Raw genomic sequence first — 23,459 nt, 5'->3', positions numbered from 1 at the left:
AGCTATCCAATTTCTCACAGTTTGTGTAAACCATGAAAGAAATCGTGACAACCTCAGAGAACATTCTCTACCAAAGGTGAGCAAAGATTTTCATGATCATAGAGAAATGATGGGTTTTGGCCAAGTACCATTGTAAAGCGGGATTGCAGTGGTACTGAAAGAAAAAGGGTCTCTCCTGATCCAAAAATAGGTGAAGCTTTTACAACGAGTTCCTTGGTAACAAAGAATGGATCGGTATGTTTTACAAAACTTGAAGATTTGAAGAGATGTGAGAGGCAATATGTGCATATTATACAAATAGGCATGAAAAAGAGTGGGTTGCTAGATCCTACTGAAATTTTTTTGGGTTTGTGTGAACAAGTTTCTTTTGTAGATACTCTGGGTGAGCTTGATGCTATAATGGGGTCTAGTTTGCATCCTGAAAATGAAGTTGTGGAAGTTTTCTCTATGGAAATGTATCAAGTAATAGAAGCCTTTAAAGAAAACCAAACAGTTGGCCCAGAAGTCTATGGTGAAACTAAATACAAGAGTGTAGCAAAGAAGGTGAAACCAGTAGCTTCACCCTTACCACCCAACAATAGGGAAAAGATTGAGCAGGCTTCTTTACAACCAAGTTTGAGGAATCCTACAAAGATTGGGCATACCTTCACAAAGGAGTCTTTCCAAGAGTTGCAGATTGGTCGCGAGGAGTTTCTAACATAGGAGGAGACAAAGTGCTTCAAAGAAATGCTTTCAAAGCATGGTAAGGCTTTTGCATTTGAGCCACATGAGATAGGATGTGTTGATCCTTCTATTGTAGCTCCTATGGTAATTTTCACAATACCTCATGTGCCTTGGAATCTGCGGCCTATTCCGGTTCCAAAGGCTCATTTGCCAAAGTTAGTAGATCTACTGAATGAGAAAATCAAAATGGGAATCTTGGAGCCTTCTTGTGCTCCATACTCAAACAGGTGGTTCACAGTTCCAAAGAAGAATGGTTCTCTACCCATCATCCAATATATGCAACCAGTGAACAAGGTTACAATTAGAAATGTAGGTACAGGTCCAATTGTGGATGAGTTTGCAGAGGCATTTGCAGGGAGGGCAATCTACTCAATGGGGGATCTCTACTCAGGGTATGATCAATTTCAGCTTGCAATCGAAAGCAGAGACTTGACAACCATGAGTACACCTTCGAGTTTTGTAAGGATGTGTACCTTGCAACAGGGAGAAACCAACTCGGTTGCACATATGATGAATGGGATGAATAAGGTCTTACATGACTTTATTCCTCAAATCACAATGCCTTTCATTGATGATTTGCCTATCAAAGGATGTGAAGAAAGTGACAAAGATGAAGCTTGGGATCTCAAGGGATGTCGCAGGTTTGTGATAAATCACATAAATGATTGTGATAAAATTTTGTCTAGGTTGGAAGAAGTGAATCTTACATTGTCAGGGAAAAAGTCTATGTTTGGTGTCAATGAAGTGCTTATTGTGGGACACATGTGCGGGCCATATGGTAGGAAACCTTGTCCATCAAAGGTATATGCTGTCCAAAAAATGAAAGAAACATGCACTAGCATCACTGAGGCTAGAAGGTTTTTGGGAGCATGTGTCTTCTATGCTATTTGGATTCCACATTATGCACATGTAGCTCATCCTCTTTATCAGCTGCTTAGAAAGAATTAGAAGTTTAAATGGACAAAAGCACATGTAAAATCCATGAAAAAGCTAAAGGAGTTGCTCTAGTCAGCAACAACTTTGAGAAAGGTAGACTATGAGTGTCAAAGGCCAGTAATTGTGACAGTAGACACCAGTCCTACAGGGATTGGATGGGAAATAGGGCAAGATGACAAAGAAGGACACAGGTATGTGGTAAGATTTGGAGCAAAGGTGCTAAGTGCTCGCCAAAGAAACTATCCACAAATAAAGAGAGAGTTATGGGGTATGGTTACAACCTTGAAAAGTGGGAAAGAGTACCTAATTGGTGCATGTGTGGTTGTAGAAACAGATTGTCTACCACTGCTTGGGATGATTACAAGATGCTCAACACCAGACATTGCTATGTTGTGGTGGATTGCCTACATTAAGTCCTTAAATCCTGAGTTTAAGCACATTGCAGGTAAAGACAATATAGTGGCAGATATGCTATTAAGAGCAAGGTATAAAGATGAGTCACAAATGATTGACGAGGGAGATGATGTAGGCACAAAGTTCTATTCTATCTCTCATGTCAAAGGTAGCAATGTCTGCATGACTAATCTATTTGAATCATTCTTGAAAGAGCTTTATGAAGGTGATTGGCTTCTTATTGGAAGCTACTTGAGTACTCTAACAAAACAGGATGATTGGTCTGAACAAGAATTCAAGAGGATACGCAGGAAAGTATATGGGTACTTTTTGAGGGATGGTTACTTGTGGAAGCATCCTAAACAAAAGGGTGCTACACCACAACGGGTTATATGTAAAAAAGAGACTCAAGTAACGCTCACGCAAGAGTTTCATGAGAGTCTATGGGCTGGACACAGGGGTGTGTGGGCAACCTTCTCCAAGTTGAAAGAAAAATATTGGTGGAAGGGTATGTATAAAGATGTATCTCAATTTGTAGAGTCATGTGTAACTTGTCAAATGTATTCAAATGTCCGACATCGTGATGGATTGCACCCTACATATCCACTAGCCATGCACTATAAATGGGTTGTGGATCTAGTCACAATGCCTTTAGGACTCTGGCAAATGAGATACTTGGTTCTTGCACGAGAAGACCTAACTAATCAGGTTGAAGGAAGAGAATTAAGAGCTAAAACCACAGAAGCTGTGTGAAAATTCCTTCTTGATGAGGTGATTTGCCGTTATGGTTGTGTGGGAAAAATCACTGCAGATAGAGGTGAACTGGATGCTGAAGAAGCAAGGGAGTTTTTTTCTAGATCAGGAATCAATCTTTCTCTTACTACAACTTACAACCCTGAAGGCAATGGAAAGAGTGAAAGAGGGCATCCTCCTATCATCAAAGCTTTGGCAAAGGCTTGCGAAGTAAGAGTTGGTGAGTGGCCAAAATTGTTACCATATGCTTTGTGGGCTGATCGTACAACACATAGCTCAGTAAATAATTGGCTACATGCCTGCGGAGCTAATGTATGGTCAAAAGCCAGTGATGCCGATTGAAGATACAATTCCCACATGGAATGTACTACCTTCACAAGAGGGGCTTAGCAGGGAAGATCTCCTTGCACTGCGTATAAGGAAGCTAGAGAGAAGACCTGGAGACATTGAAGCTGCAAAAGAACGACTCAAAAATGCAAGGTTGAAAAACAAGGACTACTTTGATAAGCGACATCGACTCAGGAGCAAATCAATTGACAAAGGTGACTGGGTTTTGGTGTATGATAGTAGCCTTGATAACCAGCACACAGTCATGCGTAAGTTTTCAAAAAGATGGTTTAGATCGTATGTTGTAAAGCATGTGCTTGAAAATGCTACTTATAGCTTGTCTAAACTAGATGGTACAGAAGTAAAGCTTCCCATTGCAGGAAAAAGGATCAAAATGTTTAAGAGAAGAGGAGACTCTCACCTTCTGACATGTGATGCAGCTCCATTTGCTTCACATACTCGCGTACGTACTTGGTTACATCTTTGCCATTGAATTGATCCATTCTGTTGACGACCGCTTGTATTGCCTTTGTTGCTGAAATGGCCCTTCTTTCAGTGGCATGTTGTTGTTGTATGAACATTGCATTGTTGATGGGTCAAAATGCATACCCTGTTGCTGAACATGATCACCCATGGTTACCTACAAATTCTCACCCTGGCAGTTTTGCGTCGGGCTCACCATAAATATGTCGAGAAATTTGCGGTCTTGCCAGGAAAGCACCGGGCTTATGGCTGCGAGAGTTTGTGAGAGAATTCAACAAAAACTATATGAAGGAGTTAAACCATAGATGCCATGAAGACTAGGGTTTGGAAAGAAGTGCAATCAAAGAAGACCCACTCTTTCTCTTTTGCACTCACACACACAAAGAAAGAACACAAAAGAGAATGTCAAAACAACACAAAGATCAAAACATCAAGGCTATGGTCATATCGTATCATGGGTAGTATGAAAGGGTTAATAGATGAGTTAATTACATTCAATCTTGGCTGACCAAATAGGCTACGAATTGTTCTTTGGAATTGTAGTTTTGTGCTTACCATAATATATATATTTTGTCTAGTGATTGGGATGAATTGTGTGTACAAATCCTCTTGGTTCATAGCAAGATAACTACGCTTACATCAAAAGAAAAATTATAGTCTATGAGAGGTAGTATGATGGGATCCGATGATAGAAGTATTTCATCGAGCCTTTCTGGGCCAAAGAGAAACACTATATGTTGTTGAAAGTGTATTTTACGGCTAATCCATACGTTCATTCTCATAGATCGTACAGAGTGAAAGCGATAGAAATTATCATCATGTGGATTATTCATCTAGGATAGTATGTGGGAAATGTAGATATGAGAGAAGTGAAGAGATGAGAAGTTTCCCTCCCAAGCCCTATTCTTGTCCGTAGGCAATAAGGATACTGCGGGGAGAGATGTACCTCTAGCAAAGAGAACCTAGAATTTGTAGAAAGGATGAATTACTAAGAGTGAAACAGATAGATTTGGTTAAGGATACGAGATTAGATATATATATATATGTTGGATTAGATATGAAAAAGAAAATAACAAGAAATCAAGAAAACATCAATGTAGAACACATCTTACTTGGTAAACCCTTCAACACCATTATTGATGGAGAGAGAATAAGAGAGGAGAATTCAACATTGATTGATACGCCAAGTCCAAGACCTTCTTTGATTAGAGTAGATCTTCCAAGGATAGCGTACAAGAATGGCTAGTCTTCCTCTAGGAGACAGTGTAGGCTTGGGCTTATGTTAATGGCTAAGTACAATTAGGCATTACTACTCACTCCCTCAATAATTCCTCTCATCAATGGCTTGAATGATTGAGTGGTTTTCAAGGAAGAAAAGATCCCCTTTTATAGGTGAAGGGAACCCCCAAGGGTTTAAACAAGAAGAGAGGAGCCAGTGTGAACAGGAATTGGAAAAGTTGGAAATGAGCTGTCCCTGCATGATGTGGGCAGATTGGGGTCCAGTATTTAGATCATATCTCCGCAACCGTGGCTCCAAATAAAAAAGTAAAAATATGGGCAAAAAATTCAGCTTAGTAGCTACTATTTTCATTTTAAAATTGTTTTTCAATTCGGATTGAAACCTATGTAAACAATTCATCAAAATAGGGTCCATTTTTGGCACGAAAAGTCTTCCTGTGGTCCCCTTAGCCTAGATTTTCATTTGATTCCAAAGGACACCCCATGCCATATGAAAGCATGACATTGCTCCTTGACAAAGTTTTGTAATCATGCTTGCAATAATGCATTAAAATAAGTGTATCTCTGCTAAGCCCCTCTTGCCAAGGTAGTACATTCCATGTGGGAATTGTATCTTCAATCGACATCACTGGATTTTGACCATACATTAGCTCCGCAGACATGTAGCCAGTTACTGAGCTATGTGTTGTACGATCAACCCATAAAGCATATGGTAACAGTTTTGGCCACTCACCAACTCTTCCTTCACAAGCCTTGGCCAAAGCTTTGATGATAGGAGGATGCCCTCTTTCACTCTTTCCATTGCCTTTAGGGTTGTAAGCTGTAGTAAGAGAAAGCTTGATTCCTAATCTAGAAAAGAACTCCCTTGCTTCTTCGGCATCCAGTTCACCTCTATCTGCAGTGATTTTTCCCACACAACCATAACGGCAAATCACCTCATCAAGAAGGAATTTGCACACAGCTTCTGTGGTTTTATCTCTTAATGCTCTTCCTTCAACCTGATTAGTTAGGTCTTCTCGTGCAAGAACCAAGTATCTCATCTGCCAAAATCCTAAAGATATTGTGGCTAGATCCACAACCCATTTATAGTGCATGGCTAGTGGATATGTAGGGTGCAATCCATCATGATGTCGGACATTTGAATACATTTGACAAGTTACACATGACTCTACAAATTGAGATACATCTTTATAGATACCCTTCCACCAATATTTTTCTTTCAACTTGGAGAAGGTTGCCCACACACCCCTGTGTCCAGCCCATAGACTCTCATGAAACTCTTGCATGAGCTTTACTTGAGTCTCTTTTTTACATATAACCCGTTGTGGTGTAGCACCCTTTTGTTTAGGATGCTTCCACAAGTAACCATCCCTCAAAAAGTACCCATATGCTTTCCTGCGTATCCTCTTGAATTCTTGTTCAGACCAATCATTCTATTTTGTTAGATTACTCAATTAGCTTCCAATAAGAAGCCAATCACCTTCATAAAGCTCTTTCAAGAATGATTCAAATAGATTAGTCATGCAGACATTGTTACCTTTGACATGAGAGATAGAATAGAACTTTGTGCCTACATCATCTCCCTCCTCAATCATTTGTGACTCATCTTCATACCTTGCCCTTGATAGCAGATATGCCACTGTATTGTCTTTACCTGCAATGTGCTTAAACTCAGGATTTAAAGACTTAATGTAGGCAATCCACCGCAACATAGCAATGTCTGGTGTTAGCAGCTTGTAATCATCACAAGAAGTGGTAGACAATCTGTTTTTGTACAACCACACATGCACCAATTAGGTACTCTTTCCCACTTTTCAAGGCTGTAACCATACCCCATAACTCTCTCTTTATCTGTGGATAGTTTCTTTGGCGAGCACTTAGCACCTTTGCTCCAAATCTTACCACATACCTGTGTCCTTCTTTGTCATCTTGCCCTATTGCCCATCCAATCGTTGTAGGACTGGTGTCTACTGTCACAATTACTGGCCTTTGAGACTCATAGTCTACCTTTCTCAAAGTTGTTGCTGATAGGAGCAACTCCTTTAGCTTTTTCATGGATTTTACATGTGCTTCTGTCCATTTAAACTTCTGATTCTTTCTAAGCAGCTGATAAGGAGGATTAGCTACATGTGCATAATGTCGAATCCAAATAACATAGAAGACACATGCTCCCAGAAACCTTCTAACCTCAGTGATGCTAGTGCATGTTTCTTTCAATTTTTGGATGGCATCTACCTTTGATGGACAAGGTTTCCTACCATATGGCCCGCACATGTGCCCCACAATAAGCACTTCATTGACACCAAACATAGACTTTTTCCCTGACAATGTAAGATTCACTTCTTCCAACCTAGACAAAATTTTATCACAATGCCATTGCATCCGGAACGCCCAAAAATCCCACCCTACAATGTCACAGTGCTCAAACCCGACCTCGGATGAGCAGTTTAGGGCCAAAAAATGCTCCAAAAACAGCAAAAACACACTTGCGGCTGTTCCTCCTCCCTTCTCCACATTTTTTCTGGTCTTCTCTCTTTCTTTTCAGTTCCCACACTTAGCTTTATTAGCTGGGCACCCTTGTCCTTTTAGATGACCTCAAACGGATCCCGAACAGGCCAAAAACTGACCTCGCAGTGCATAGTTGTCACCTTTTTGCATCATCCGCACACCTGGCACTCAGCTTTTCCCAATAATGCATCCCGCAACCACGTGAAGTGGACCCAAAAAGTGGTCCTCATGATGACCTTTCTGCATAAGTATCACAAAAAAACACCCACGTCATGTCCATACTTCTCCGCGTGCAAGTATTGACCCTGTTTGACCTCCTGACGCCACTCGATGCCATCTGATGCACGTGCTTACCTCATGTCTTCGGCCCGCGGATAGCTTCCTCGAGAAGTTTTACGCGCTACCAAATCCTTTTTTTAGAAAAAACACACTAGTACTGATAATAATGAAAATCGATGCACTATGTACACCATGTCCTACCTGTACACACGTGGGCCCCACGTAACCACCTGGCTATGGAAATTGGGTAATCCTTTATTCGATGCACCATGCATGTGTATTTACATATGGGAAATCCCTTGCTCAAAGAAAATCCTGACATAATTTGCCCATCCCCTAGCCTGCTAGATCATTCATGATCAGCAGCAGCAAAGAGAGATATGAGACTCGCCGCATCACAGGTCTCCTCATTCTTCCCCAACATTGCTTGCTCCAAAAACAGCTCATCTTGCTCCACCATCATTAACCCTTGACTTATGTAGAATCCCATCCAAGTAAGCCAACTGATATGTACCATTTGGAAAACACTCCACTACCTTGAAAGGGCCTTCCCACTTAATCTGAAACTTCTTTTGGAAGGTGTTGTCCAGCTTACTGTTGTAACGCAAAGCTAAGTCATGCTTCTTGATACCCTTACGTTTGACCTTTTCATTTATCTTTGCCAAAGCCTTATCCTGCATCTGCCCATAATGCTCCAATGCGCTCATCCTATCCAATTGGACCTCTTGTAACTGCAAGAGCCTCTCTTTGAATGCATCACTAGGCGGCCCAAGCAACTTCTCTAACATCTTGACTGCAGGCAACTCTACTTCCACAGACAATAGTGCTTCCTTTCCATACACCAAATGAAATGGAGTAAACCCTGTACCTGTCTTCACCGAAGTACGGTAAGCCCATAACGCACTAGGCAATTCAAAATCCCAATTCTTTCCTTGGTGCTCTGTCACTTTAGAAAGAATTTGTACCAACTCACCATTGAATCTTTCATTTAAGCCATTACACTGCGGGTAATAAGGAGTGGTATGTTGATGCCTAATCTTCATCTTTGCACATAAAAAATCTAGCAGTTTAGCTCTAAAGCCAGGCCCCTTATCTGAAAGTAGCTCCAATGGCACCCCAAACTTGCAACATATTTCATCATACACAAATTTTGCCACATCCTTTGCAGTGATGTGTTTTACTGCTATAGCCTCTTTCCATCTAGAGAGATAGTCCACTGCCGTCAAAATATAGCTTTTGCCCCTGCTTGTGATAGGTAACGGGCCTATTGCATCAATCCCCCACTTTTCAAACACATCAAACGCCATAATGGTTTTTTGTAGCTCTGGCTTCAACACTCTCTTCCCAAATGCTTGACACCTATTGCAATACCTACACCAATGGTAAACATCCTTGTGCAAACTAGGCAATACATACCCCTCTTGCAAAATCTTATGCAAGGTGATCTTTAGAGCAAAATGGCCACCACATGCGCCTTCGTGATTCTCTTCCAACACTCTGTAAAGCTCCTCCCGCCAAGGTACACGTCTCAACACGAGATCAGCCCCTTTCATGTATAAGACATCACCAATCAATTTGTACCTGTATGCTCTATGCACAAAGCCATACTTCTTAGACTTATGAATCTCCTTTGGAATGATTCCTGTTAGCAAAAACTCCTCTTCTTGAGCCAAACTTTCCTGGCCATGATAAAGAGGTAAAGTGGTCCTCAACACAAATAGCTCCCCAATCATGCCTTGAGCTGCTTCATGTGCCTCTCCATTTAAAGAACGTTCAATGTGTCTGATGATCCATGCTTCGAAATTTTTTAATAGGCCTTTAATTCTGAATCACATTTCCTTCAATGAGGTGTTCTTGCTCTTCCACACACCCAACACTTGCTTTACCACTAACAAGGCATCACCTTTTATGCTCAACCTTCGAACCCCATGCTTCAAAAAAGTGTGTAATCCGGCTTCCAGAGTAGCATATTCAGCCTCATTGTTACTATGAGCATCCAATTTGAACCCTCTCTTGCATACTAGCTTCCCCTCTGGATCATAAACTGCTATACCCCCTGAAGCTGCATCATGGCTCTTTCTGTATGAACCATCAAAGAACAACACATGTGCATTGCTGATCTATGGCACTTCTTCAACTACCTTTCTCACCACCTCTTCCTTAACAATAAGGGGATTCTCCTTGTAGGTCAACAAATCAGCTAGGGTAGCCCTTGTACTATCTTCCACTAGAAAAGAGAACTCAAACTCTTGTAGCTCAATTACCCATTTCTTTACCACATTTGACATGTTAGTAACATTAATTAACTGTGGCAAAAAGGCATAACTCGTCAAGAAAACAAAAGGCCGTGGTAGCAGGTAATGACGAAATCGTCGACAAGCAAATATTACATTGGTCATCACTAGCTCTACTTCCGAGAACTTTCTCTCCGCTACCAACTTCACTCGGCTTGCACAATACACTGGCCTGATATAATGGCTGCCCTTCCCCTTTTGCAATAGCATGGCTCTAATGGCATCATCCCCTACTTATGGATTTACATAAAACACTTTCTCCCAATCAGGAGCCTGCATGGCTGACAACCCCCCTAACACCTCTTTCACCTCTTGAAACACTTCTTCACACTTGTCATCCCATTGCAATGGATCATGCTTTGCCACTTGCTGTAATGGATAAAGAAGCTGCAAAGACAATGGAATAAACCGTGCCATGTACTTCACTTTGTGTATAAAAGTTGCCAATTGCTTCGTACTCGTAGGTGATGAAAGAAGAATAATAGACTTAACCTTATGTGGATCAGCCTCAATGCCATTTTTTGACACCATATGGCCCAATAACTTCACCCTTGGCTGTGCTAGATGACATTTCTTTGGATTTAGTTGTCCTCCACATTCATCATATCGAGCCAATACCATCTGTAGCTTCGCATGGTGTTCAGCCCTACTGCTATAAACACAGAAGTCATCCATAAAAGCTTTAACACAGTTACCAATGAATGGTTCCAACACCCAATTTGCTCTCTCTTGATAGAAGGAAGGTCCATTTGACAACCCAAATGGCAATACTGTGTAGCAATAGCAACCCCATGGCGTAATAAAAGTGGTCTTTGTGCGGTCTTTAAGAGAAATCTTCAATTGAAAATAGCCTGAAAAACCATCACACACACTGTACCTCTCATAACCTGCCACTGAATCCAAGATCTGATCGATGAATGGAAGAGGATATGGGTTCTTCTTAGTGGCTGCGTTTAAGGGTTTAAAATCTATACAAATTCTCCACTTCCCATCCTTCTTTGGACTGACTACAACTGGACTCACCCATTCTGTGGTCTCCACAGGGACTATGAACCCTACCTTCAACAACTTGTCCACCTCTTCTCGCAAGGCTTACATTTTCTCTTGACCCATCCTTCTTAGCCTTTTCCGCACTGGCTTAGCACCTTCTTTCAGCTCTATATGCATCTCTTCGCCCTTGAACCCTCTAATCTCTTCATATGAAGTAATGAACAAATCAGGAAAACTAGCCAGCATGTGCAAATAAATATCCTTCTCCATAGCTGAGAGGTCTCCACTGATCATTTGTGTCATCAATTTCTGCTTCTTTGACAACTCAACCTTGGTTTGCATCAGCCCTTCAATCACTTCATAAGGCCCTTCACTTTCATCTTCAACCTCATTCGCAAATGCAACTAAACCAAACTCTCGGATTTCTTTGTCCATCAAAAGAAATGCAACATCAGCATCCTCATCACTGCTGGTAGTGCTATCACTATCCTCATCTGTCACCGTGGAAGAGTCTTCATCACTAGACTCATCCTCATCTTCATAAAGCTCCTCTAATCGTTTCCTTGTGTCCATAATATAAAGCTTCTTGGTACCTGTCTTTCCATAGAGGCTAATCGTACCATGTCGCCAATCTTGAACAACTCCCACTGCACGTAACCATGGTCTGCCCAATATAATAGGATATGCTCCGAACCCTGCTGGCATCACATGAAAATCAACCACTGCCTTTGCATCATATGCCTCCACTTCTAAGCTCTTTACAACACCCAAGCATTTTACTTTTTGATGGTTTGCCAATTTGATCCGAAAACCTGACACCCCAGCCACTGTGAGACCCATCTTCTCAACGCATGAGTGTGTTATGACGCATATTTGGGCTCCGCGATCCACATAACCTTGTCCCAGATTTTTCCTTTCATGCCACACATCTACTATTGGACAAATGTATGGTAGCTCATCCATTTCCAACACCTTTACTGAACCTCTCTCTGGCTCTTTCTCCATTGGATTAACCATCCTCTTCCACTGTCGCTTTAGCTTAGGCACCATCTCTATAAGCTGCCCAAAAGTAACATCTGCCTTCCTGCTCGTCAGATCCTCCTTCAAGTCATAGCTTAATTGCCCATCCCCTAGTGGAAAATCTGAAACATGAAACTTTCGACGAGCTCTCCTTTTCCTCTTGGCCTTGACATCCTCGCCTTCATGGCTCTTTCCTTTCTTCTTACTAGGACCTGGGGCACTTCTTCCTTCCTTATCCTCTATGGTCCTCTTCCCAATAGGCATCACTAATGTATCCTCTAGCTTTGATGCCTTCTCCAAGGTGACTACACTTAGCACTTTTGTCTTTCCCTTTTCCTCCTGGGTCAGTCCACTGGTTCCTTCATCTCCCTTAATTTCGATGCCATAATCATTTGACCTAGTTAGCACCTATCTTGGCAATGGATACATGTCTCCCCCCATCCTCGGTGGCTTATCACATTGCGGGCTGATGTGACCCAACTCTTCACAATTATAACATGTGGGCGTCTGCCTCCAAAACCTACCATTGCTTTGTCCAACACCATTCCTAGGCCTTTCTTCACCTCTTGGCTGATTTGCAAACCTCCCTCTACCTCGATTATTTCCCACTTGACCTAGCATGTTTATGCTGAGATTCTTCATCAAATCTACCATTTGCCTCATGTCTTGCCTTAGCCCATCATCTTGCACTGCTGTAGTGAACACTGCTGGCATAACCTGAGTAGTAACAAGAACCACTGGTTCGTGATGAACCCCTGACATGCGACCTTGTAAAGACTCTATAGGCTGCAATTTAGACCTCATGGGAAAAGACTCCACCCCTAACTGGCTCATTTTCCTCAACTTCCACTCTTTGTTCCTTGCTACCTCTAGTGCATCTTCATATGTCCTAGGCTTCTTTAGCTCCACTCTCCAACGTATATTCTCCCAAAGACCAGCTAAGAACCTGTCCTTCTTCATCATGTCAGGCGGGGGTACTTGTTGTGCTAAGGCCTTGCACATTCACTCCCATGCCAATGAAAACTTACGTATGTACGCATCTACTGGCTCACCTTCCTTTTGCACCAAAGCCTGTACTTCTTGCCACACTTTGTCAGGATCTTCTATCTTCGCAAACTCCACTTCCAACCCATGTCGTAGATTGTCCAAACTCAATCTTACAGGTGGATCCGCTACACGCAACTCTTCTTCAAATGCTTTGGACCAAACTCGTGCATCACTCTTCAAACAAATTTGGAGAACATGTAACATCTGCGCAGGGTCATGAATCTGGTTGCTAATGCAGGTAACCTCCATCTTTTCCAGAAAGTCTTCCACATCTTCATCACTTCTTCCATGAAACTCCAGATAAGAGAAAGCCATGGCTACCCAAGTTTCAATGCTTTGAGAACCCCTTTGAACACACGTGCAAGAACCCAAAATTTTTGACTACCCAATCCCCAGAAACTTCAATGGAGCTCAACTTTAGATAAGGACAAACACATGCACATCAAATGAGTTTTCATAGTTGATCATCGGAATTTCAACAGGCAAAGGACATTCCAAGATCTCTCGTAATCTTCTTGGCCCGAACATAAAGACTATGTGCTGCTGGAAAAAAATCTTCGTGGAAACATGAACATTTATCTGGATTCTTTGAGTTAAATGAAATGGAGTGAATTGAGGGCCATTTTGATCATCCATTAAAGCCAACCATGAAGCTCCCAAGAAGGCACACCTGACTTAACCTCTGATTTTGCCAAAATTTCAGCAGCATAACAGGATAAATGGCTCAAAAGACAAAAAAACCAGCCATCATAACTTGGAAAAATTTTGGCAGAGTTTTCCCAGAAATAGAGCAATAGGAACCCAAAATATAGACTGTATATGTATGCATAAACTGTCAACAATAGAACCCGAGCATCAAGTAGGACTCACTAGTACATAGCCTATGGCGAGGTCACAAAAAGGGTGCTCGAGCTACCTGTATCACCGAAAGGATCTCTACATTTGAGAACCCCCCAGCTTAATAAAAACCTCACGCTATCGACCCTCACACGAAGGCTAATGCAAATCGTGTATAGTCAAGTCTCAGAAATGACTATCTTCCAGACCAAGTCTCAGAAATGGCTGGGACTGCCAAATACAACCAAGTATGGCTCCACAAATGCGTACAATGGCAGTTTCCACAAGTAACGTACAATCCAGCGGACAATGCGCTCAAATAGGCGCCAAGTGATGCATACCCACAACAACTGCAAGTGACATCACTCCTAGTATATCACTGTACTCCAGCTACCTGTACTTGTGTGAATCACTTGTACATGTACCTGTCCCTGTAACCTGTAACCTGTAACCTGTAACCCCGAATCTCGAAGCTTGAAGCTCGAAGCAGAAGGTACTCGAAGAAGATCCTCCCTGGGGGCGCCAAAAGAATGTGAGCATGATGGAAACACACACAACGCCTCTATAATGACCCGACACACACTCTTGGAATGATACACCCACACATTATGGGGCACCACTCGGCTTACACAACCAGCCTGGCCGAAACGGGAAAAACACAGACGGAGTGAGAAGAGAGAGATTTCCCACTTGCCCACTCAACACTCACACATACACACTCACACACACACTCTCAATTCAGCTCAAAGGAGGCAAATTGCTGTTGTTTAGACTCAATGAAGCTCAGCCCAACACCAATGGGGCAAATAGTTTACACAGTATTGAGGAAATACACCAGATACAACCACAAAGTTAAGCGGAGGCTTCACTCACCGGAGTAATTACACAGAAAAACAATAGAAAATATGTGAGTAATTTGTCAAAATGGACAGCTCCATTGCGTCCGGAATGCCCAAAAACCCCACCCTACAATGTCACAGTGCTCAAATCCGACCTCGGATGAGCAGTTTAGGGCCAAAAAATGCTCCAGAAACAGCAAAAACACACTTGCGGCTGTTTCTCCTCTCTTCTCCACGTTTTCTTTGGTCTTATCTCTTTTTTTTCAGTTCCCACACTTAGCTTTATTAGTTGGGCACCCTTGGCCTTTTAGATGACCTCAAACGGACCCCGAACAGGCCAAAAACTGACCTCGCAGTGCATAGTTGTCATCTTTTTGCATCATCCGCACACCTGGCACTCAGTTTTTCCCAATAATGCATCCCGCAACCACGTGAAGTGTCCCCAAAAATTGGTCCTCATGATGACCTTTCTGCATAAGTATCACAAGAAAACACCCACGTCGTGTCCATACTTCTCCGTGTGCAAGTATTGACCCCGTTCAACCTCCTGACGCCACTCAATGCCATCTGACACACCTGCTTACCTCATGTCTTCGGCCCGCAGATAGATTCCTCGAGAAGTTTTACACGCTACCAAATCCTCCCTATTTTAGAAAAAACACACCGGTACTGATAATAGTGAAAATCGATGCACTATGTACACCATGTCCTACCTGTACACACGTGGGCCCCATGTAACCACCTGGCTATGGAAATTGGGTAATCCTTTATTCGATGCACCATGCATGTGTATGTACATATGCGCAATCCCTTGCTCAAAAAAACTCCTGACAACAGTTAAGTATGTTGGTTACTGTTACCTGCTAGCTGAGCAGTTTCTACAAAGGGTCTTACCAAGGGGTTGACTACGTAGATTCTACCAAACGGGTTTGGATTGCAAAGGCAACACCCAGGGTGTCCACTGCAATGTTTCTTGGTTTTTTCATAGGTGGGAGACCTACTCTTGTACATTTGAATACGGGTAACTGAACCTTCAGTTCAATCCCCCAGGGCCATGCCAAGGGCATGTCGGAACAAGTATTTTGGGCCGTAGTGTCCAATGTACATTATGTTGGTATGAGTCCACTTGTCGGATTCAATTTGGCACATGTTGTCACATGGTATACAACATGGTCTAGCGACTCAAGGAGTTTGGTTTAGCCAGTGTGGAGCAATGAATGAGGGTCCTATGGGATACAACATGGTCTAGGGACTCAAGGAGTTCGGTTTAGCCAGTGTGGAGCAATGAATGAGGGTCCCATGTTGTCGCATGGGATACAACATGGTCTAGGGACTCAAGGAGTTTGGTTTAGCCACTGTGGAACAATGAATGAGGTTCCCTCTCACTCTTGTCGTGAGGTGTTTAGAGTTACCTCCATACACAAGTACATCTTGTATTTGAAGGATGTTCTTTTTTTAACATCCTTCCATGAGACATATTCCACATGAGGAGAATATGAGTCTTTGGATTGAAACTAGCGCCCATTACTTCAAGTATGTCTCATGAAAAAGTCCCTAGGTGCTGGTCAAATCTATTTTCTAGACCATTTTCAGCACGAGGTATCGGGAGCAATTTTGGTGGCCAAAATTTTTTGGATACTTAGAATGACTTGTTCAGATACAAGTACTGCTAAACAACGTAACAGATGGTTGTTTATACATATAGCAAGGCTCTGAGTTGTTAATCAAAAAGTTTCATTGTTTGTACCTAGAAGTGATCATTGTCTCACATTCTATTATGGTTCAAACATTTCAGCAAGACTTGCAAATGATTGCAGCTGAAAATATTTAGTTTCTTTTCAGAACTATTTACATTCCTCTTTAATTGTGCTAGGCACATTTTCCATAAAGTATTGGCAAGGATGATCATGGATATACAGGTTCAGGTTTGTTTTTTGCTAAATGCATGCACACTAGGTGTTATGGGCCCTAGTGTTTAGCAAAAGCTGATTGGGAACGGCATGCGTATTCTTTGAATTGTTTCTTATGAAGCATTTTGCACTCTACGTGCAGTATCTCTATGAGATTACTTTTGAGTCTACCAATCACCAATAGAGGTCATGGCTCGGTTTGGGTGCTTGCGGATTTTTTAAGTTCACCATGATGGTTATTCAGCCCTCAGCAATGTTGTACGATATTGTGATCCCCGTTTCTCAGCCATCTAGAAAGACTGTCTGTAAACTGTGGGGGAAACACACCTCAATACTATCAGTTATCCAAGGGGATATGCAGATTACAAAGAGTAATCTTGTGCTAAAGGATATGCAAAGTGCGTATATTAGCACCAAGCAATCCAATTAATAAGCATTTACTGCTCTACTTGGAGTTTGCTTACCACCAGTTAAAGCATGTTTGCGACTAGGTTTAGTCTCTTCATGTATAAGTCAGATTCTCAACCTTGAACACTAGTTATGGTAGGGTTGTTTACTGATGAAATTTGAGAACAAGTCAAGGACTTAAACTTGGATGATGAGTTATGTTAGCAAGTTACTTTCATAGAAAGTGAAAAGAGGTACTCTTTATGGTACATCTTTGTGTGATAACTCATTTTGCATACTCATGTGTGTTCTAAATGGAGTGTACACAGTATGATTGGATAGGAATCAGTAACACAAGATGGTTGCAAATGGACAACAATGTGAAAAATCAAGATGTTACTCTTGGTTTCATTGAACCTCCTACTGAAGTGTGTTCCCGTCAACCAAACAGTTGGATCCATGAAGGATGCTACTATAAAACATTAATGTATCATCACTCTTGTTTTCGAGGACAAAAACGCTTCTCCAAGGGGGGAGTAATGTCATGCCAAGGGTAGGACCAAGCACGGCCAAGGGCCAGGATGGAGATGTAGTCAACGGGGTCCCTATATTTAGCAGGCCAAGGGTCTATAATAGGGCATGGCTAGGTGGTGATGAGCATGTTCCAATTCCCTATGCTTCACATCACGACTATGCATTAGTGAGCCTAATATTTATATTTGAGTGCTTAAATCATTGTTTTTAGTAGTTTTGATTATAGAAGAGTTGTCCTAGACCATAGGGCGACATTTCTGGATAGCTCTATTGCAGTTTCCAAGACCTTTTTCATGATGGATTGTGATTTTGATACCTTGTCGAATTGCAACTAGACTTGGTAGGATAGTTTCCCTAGGTGTCCTAGACCTCCTCCAAAAGTCTCGTCACATTTCAAGTCCGTTCGAGGGCCGAAATGGCGTGATGAACTAGATTTTGGAGAAAGGATATAGGCAAATTTCCCTCATCATTGAGTGTTGATTTTCTTGTTGAGTTGGTGTGTTTTCTTGTTAAGGTTCACTCCTTGAGATTAACGATCTCAAAGAGTCTCGTGTCCCATCCGAGTCACTTCCCTAAGTATTGATATTATGTTAGTGCCAGATCGCTATGCTACAGCCGTCCGTCGCGTGGTGACCCGCTAAAATTGGCATCATTTCCGGGGATATGATCCTTAGATGTGACCTAGTGCGTATTTAGAGCATTCTTTTTTGAAGATTTGCCTTCCATTCCATTTACACTTTAGCAGTGAAGCAGCTAGACACAAGGTTTAGTGCTTGATAGAGTCTACAAGTCGAGGACTTGCTAGATCTATTCTCGAGAGGTAAAGAGGGTTGTGGGTGAGATAGACAAAAGCATTTCATTCTCCGATTTTCTATATACTGTCAGAGTGTTGTTCCATTTTCCATTTTGACTTTATTTTGTATAATTTTGTTTGTTTTTATTTCATGTTTTATTTCAATATTTACGAGTAGGGTAAGTAGAAACTACCAGCATTGTGGAACACATGATCCCATTCCAGCCTCGATATGTGAAAAGCGTTTTCTGCTATATGTATTGAGAATTGTCGAGAGACAAATTTGGGCTAAAAGATTGAGAGAAAAAAGGGTGAAAACCATATTTTGCCGAAAATGAAGATAACGTTAAAATTCTAAAAATTTGATGGTAGAGACCTCAAAAGTGATCCAAATTCATAAATTTGTCGATCAAGCACATCAACAAACTCTCTAGAAGCAATCTGGAAAGTCTAGCCAAATTCTATGGAGGAACATGGATTGCGATCCATGTACCCTAGAGACCATTTTGGTAGAAAAGTGACTAGTGACATTGTGCATTAGTGGGACATTGCTCTCATCAAGTTTTCTTGAAAGAGAAACTAAAAAATCACATCAAAATTGACTACTAGGGTATCCCCATTCTAAGACCCAAGACCTCACACACCTTCGAAGATGGTTAGAGCTAGCAGGGTATGAGAGTAGACTGAGAGGAAGAAGGAGTATCTTAGGAGAAAGATGTACATCTCCTCACATAATCACTCATATTAGCATAGCTTAGATTAGTAATTAGCATGGTAGAGGAGATGAGCATGCATTGAAGCTTGGATCTTGGGTTGGATTTGCATCACAAAGCCAAGAGTTGCTGGTGTAGGCCTCCCTTCTCACAAGCTTGGAGTAGGTGGTAAGCTTTCCATTAAAGCTTGAGAAGGAGAGAGAGTCTTCTTTACTTCACACATGAGATTGTGTGAGTGTGTGTGTGATAATGCCTTACAAAAATCATCCCCCTCTCTCTCTTGGGCGAGCCCCCTTGCTATTTGCTCTTGTTGACCTCCCATTGGACCTCCCTAAAGCTAGCCAATGACAATTAAGCAGCATAAGTGATAGCCTTCTGACATGTGTCCCCCTTTCCCCTTTTGTGAGAGCTTAAGGTAATTAAATAATTCAACTAAACTCTCATTGGACCCCTTTGCCTCCTGGCCAATAGGAATTAGGCAAGCCATTGGACCACTTGGGAGACTGTCCAATAGTCTTCTAGAGGACTTAATTCTCATTGGTTCTTTTATTAAGTGTTTTTAATTAATTAAACTAGATTTACTCTATCCTAATTCTCATTGTTCCACCTCCAAGGCCATCCAATAGGAATTGGGTACACCTTGTGGGCATCTGGGCTAGGGAGGACATGTGTCCCTCATTCCCTTTGTGTAAGGGGAGCTTGTGTGTGTGTGTATGTGTGTGACTTTATCTCTCATCCCCTACTCCCTAGGCTCTCCCCCTCCTATGTAGGGACTTGTAAATACTTTTTGGGTCACACACAAAGCATCCAATTCTCCCATGGCTGACCTTTGGACACAACCTTTGAATTTTGGAACCTTTGAATTTTGGAACCTTTGCATTTTCGAAGTCTTAATGGGCTGAACCTTAGGGTCTTTTTAGGCCATTGTTGAACATGGCTCTTTCGTAGATGGCCCCCCCTTTGGATCCCTATTTTCCCTCCTTTGGATCTCTAATGTGGCCGGTTTGCTAGCTTAACCAATATTCTAGCTTTTTCTCCCCTGGCACTTCCCCATATTAAATGATCAGTTTAACATGAGAAAATCATTTAGGAGAATTAGATATTGATTATTATGATAGCTTCACAAAAATGAGGATTGTGTTGCTTGAACATAAAACTCTCATTCCTCCCATGGAGATGTCCCATGGATGACAAATGATGAAAACAAAACAAACGGGATTTGTCCAAGACAGGGTTAACTTGAAACTTGCATCAAGACAAAACCTTAGCTTCCAAGAGGCTCATTGTTTTCTGAAGGTTTTTCTGAGTAAAGATTAAAATAAACTAGGAACCATGAGAATTATAAGTCAATGAATTTTATCTTAATTTAAACTAAGATGAAAACTTTACTGAGAAGATTGGATGTGGATAACCCTAGCATAACATATAGGTTTTAAGTGTGAAATTTTTCTTACATGTTTGCAAAAGGCTGATGCAGGTGTTTACCGGTGAGGTGCAACAAGGGATGTCCCTTTCTCACTAGGACTTATAACCGTTGGTCTATATTTTGAGCTCGAGTTCATTCAATGACGTAGAATTGGGATTCACTGGGAGTGACTCTCGATTGGGTGGTCAGATGCACGGATGCGTCTGGAAATCAGCCTAGTCTACATAGGCCTGATGTCAACAAAAATGGAGGAAGAAAAATGGATCGAGGGTGGGATCGGATAAGGGAGGAAGATGGGATTTAATTAAGAAACTCTTCTATTTGTTTGGTAGAAAGGAACCTTGGAAAGGCTAGGAACCTAAATGGGCTATTCCAGAATTATCCTCATCAGTCGAACCTTTGCTCTGCTTCTCAAAATATTTATCTAAAATTAACTTAAGGTATATTAATTGTAAGCCATTCCCAAACAAAATAAAGAAAACTAAGAATTGGAAATTGTGTAAAGGAACCACCTCCACATATGGCGGAGGAGAAAGGATACCCTAGTTGTGGGACAAGGATATGGGTATGCCTTGAGAAGTATAGGTGACTACTTGAAAGATAACTAGATAACGTTAATATAGCTAAATAAAAAATAAAGTAAAATACTAAAAAAGAAACTGGTGGGAACAACCTGATAAATGCACACTTGCAAGGGTATGCAACAATTTGTATGTTGCTTTCAAATGCTTGAAATATATTCTTGGTTTAACATGTGTTTCCCTTTTTCTTGGCCAAGGGTATGAGGATTCTGATTCAGAAAGAGAAAATTTTCATGAGATATTGAGCACTTGAAGCGAGCTTGAAAGGTTTTTTTACTATAAATTTCCATGATGATACTCTCACTTGGTTTACCTTGAGGAGTTGTTTTGACAAATTATGACGTGCTTGAAAGCCAGGCAAGACTTTGAAGAGGATGGTCTCCAATGGCCGCTTATTGTTTTTTGCATACCACATCTATGATTTCATCATACTATGTGAGTATGTGAGTGCGAGAGTGTGTCTGTTTGTCAAAGGGAGTTTGGAGAAGCCTTCATCAAATTTTTTAAAAAGTGCTTTAATATGTTTGTTTAATGTGTTGTAGGCGGGGGGGGGGGTGTTGAACCTGACGAGGTATGGCGGGCTAGCAAAATGGAGTGGTGGGTGTCAATTCAGATTGGCAGGCTGTTTCAACAGGGAGCACCATCGATTAGCAAAGGGTGTGGCCATGCACATCCAACGAGAGGAGGTTAGCGGGCACTAGTTGCAAGGCTAGAGTTTCTCTAGACCGATTCAACAAGGGGAGTCATGTCAAATGCAGGATGGCCAGCAGGCTGGAAGAGCATCAAGAAAGAAAAAGCAAGAGAGGGCCGCCGTTTTAGAGGGGAGTGTTGACAGAGGTGGGGTATTGATAAGGAAGAGTAGCATTGTTCCAAGAGAGTGCCATCTGAGATAGAGAGCATCGTTTGCTAGGCTGGTGGTAGAGGGCACCATAACAAGGCAAGGAGGCTCCTCTTTTGCAAGCAGGTTACTAGCAAGCAGGTCTAAGAGCATGAGAAAGAGGTGGTTACCATTTTTCTAGGTTCTTAGAGATGGAGGGCGCCACGGTTTTGATTAAAGGACACCGTTGTTTGCAAGGCGGGCGGAGATGATGAGGGGGCTACGATGTGGGGGTGCATTCCTCCCATGACAAGAGGGCACTGCCTCTTCTATAGATTTAGAGAGGTTTAAGAGAGGGAGGTCTCGGAGTTCGGCTACCGAAACAAGCAAAAGGGAGACAGAGTATTCGTCTCTTGCCATAGAAAACAAGGAGATAAGAGAGAGATGTTAGGTAAATGCAGTGTGCCTCACTATGCTTTACTTGTGTTCGTTGGCAAGTGTCCGGCCGCCCACATTTATCTCCTTATGCTTTATACATACAAATAATAAGGAGCTCTCACTCACATTCTCAAATTGTGCTTATACAGTGAAATTTGGGAGCTCTACCCACATCTTGTGTACTCTCTCTCCCTCCCTCTCTCCCCTTTGCACTCTTGGAATGCGTTCCGCATTTGCGCACTCACAATTGGTATCAGAGCTTTGGATTCGCAACAAATGGAGTGCTATAGAGAAGTGAGCTTTTTTCTATGGTGAGCTCGCTTTCGGTGGAAGCTTGAGATCAGTGAGCAGCCACCAGATCTGTGCGCATGGAAGCTTGAGAGACATTCCCAAGCTTGAGACAAGGGTGTATTGCAAGTGTATATGCTTTTTTGCAGCCATACTTGCAAGACGAATGCAGATTTTCATTTTTGCAGTTCATTTTTTGGGTATTGCATAGCTTTTGAATAGGAATGCAATTTATGCAAGTTTAGGGTGTAACCTAGGGTTTTGGCATGCTCTGGATGCAACGGTGATGTCCATTCGGACTGATTTAGGCTTCTCAAAATTTTTGCAGCAGCAGCAGCTGTTTATTTTGTGTCAAGGATTCCATACATGGTCTGCTCTTGAATGTAACAGTGGTATTGGCTGCAAGTTTGCTCATAGGTGGGAGAATACGATGTATGATTCATGTGGTTCAATGCTCGGGGAGATTCATGTGATTGCAATTTGAGCTCGGTAATGTATGTCTCTCGAAAATTTGAGGAAGGTTCATGTGATTGCAATTTGAACTCGACAATTTGAGGCGGTTCTCGCTCATGACGATCATGACTGACATGTTGACACTGCAGCCACGATTGGCATATTAGGCGCCGTTGCTTTAGGCGTATCAGGCAGCGGCAAGAGTCAGATGCATGGTGCTACTATGAGGACAGATGCTAGAGAGTACGCATGTGACGAGCATGTCACTTTTGAGTCTAGATTGCCTTTAGGCTACTTTGTGTCTTGGGATAACACATTGTCTACGTGTTCTTTACTAGACAAGCATGCAATTTTTCACATGACGCCACGTCATGATTTGTTTTTCTCTTTCTCTAGTGGGAGACTTGGTTGTGTGCACTTTGCTGATGTTCAGCATATGACATAGACGGTG

The sequence above is a fragment of the Adiantum capillus-veneris genome, chromosome 10 (genome assembly GCF_014529385.1).
Source record: "Adiantum capillus-veneris isolate H3 chromosome 10, ASM1452938v2, whole genome shotgun sequence".
Taxonomy (NCBI): domain Eukaryota; kingdom Viridiplantae; phylum Streptophyta; class Polypodiopsida; order Polypodiales; family Pteridaceae; genus Adiantum; species Adiantum capillus-veneris.
The sequence above is the reverse complement of the archived record's forward strand: the minus strand, read 5'-3'. Positions refer to the sequence as shown.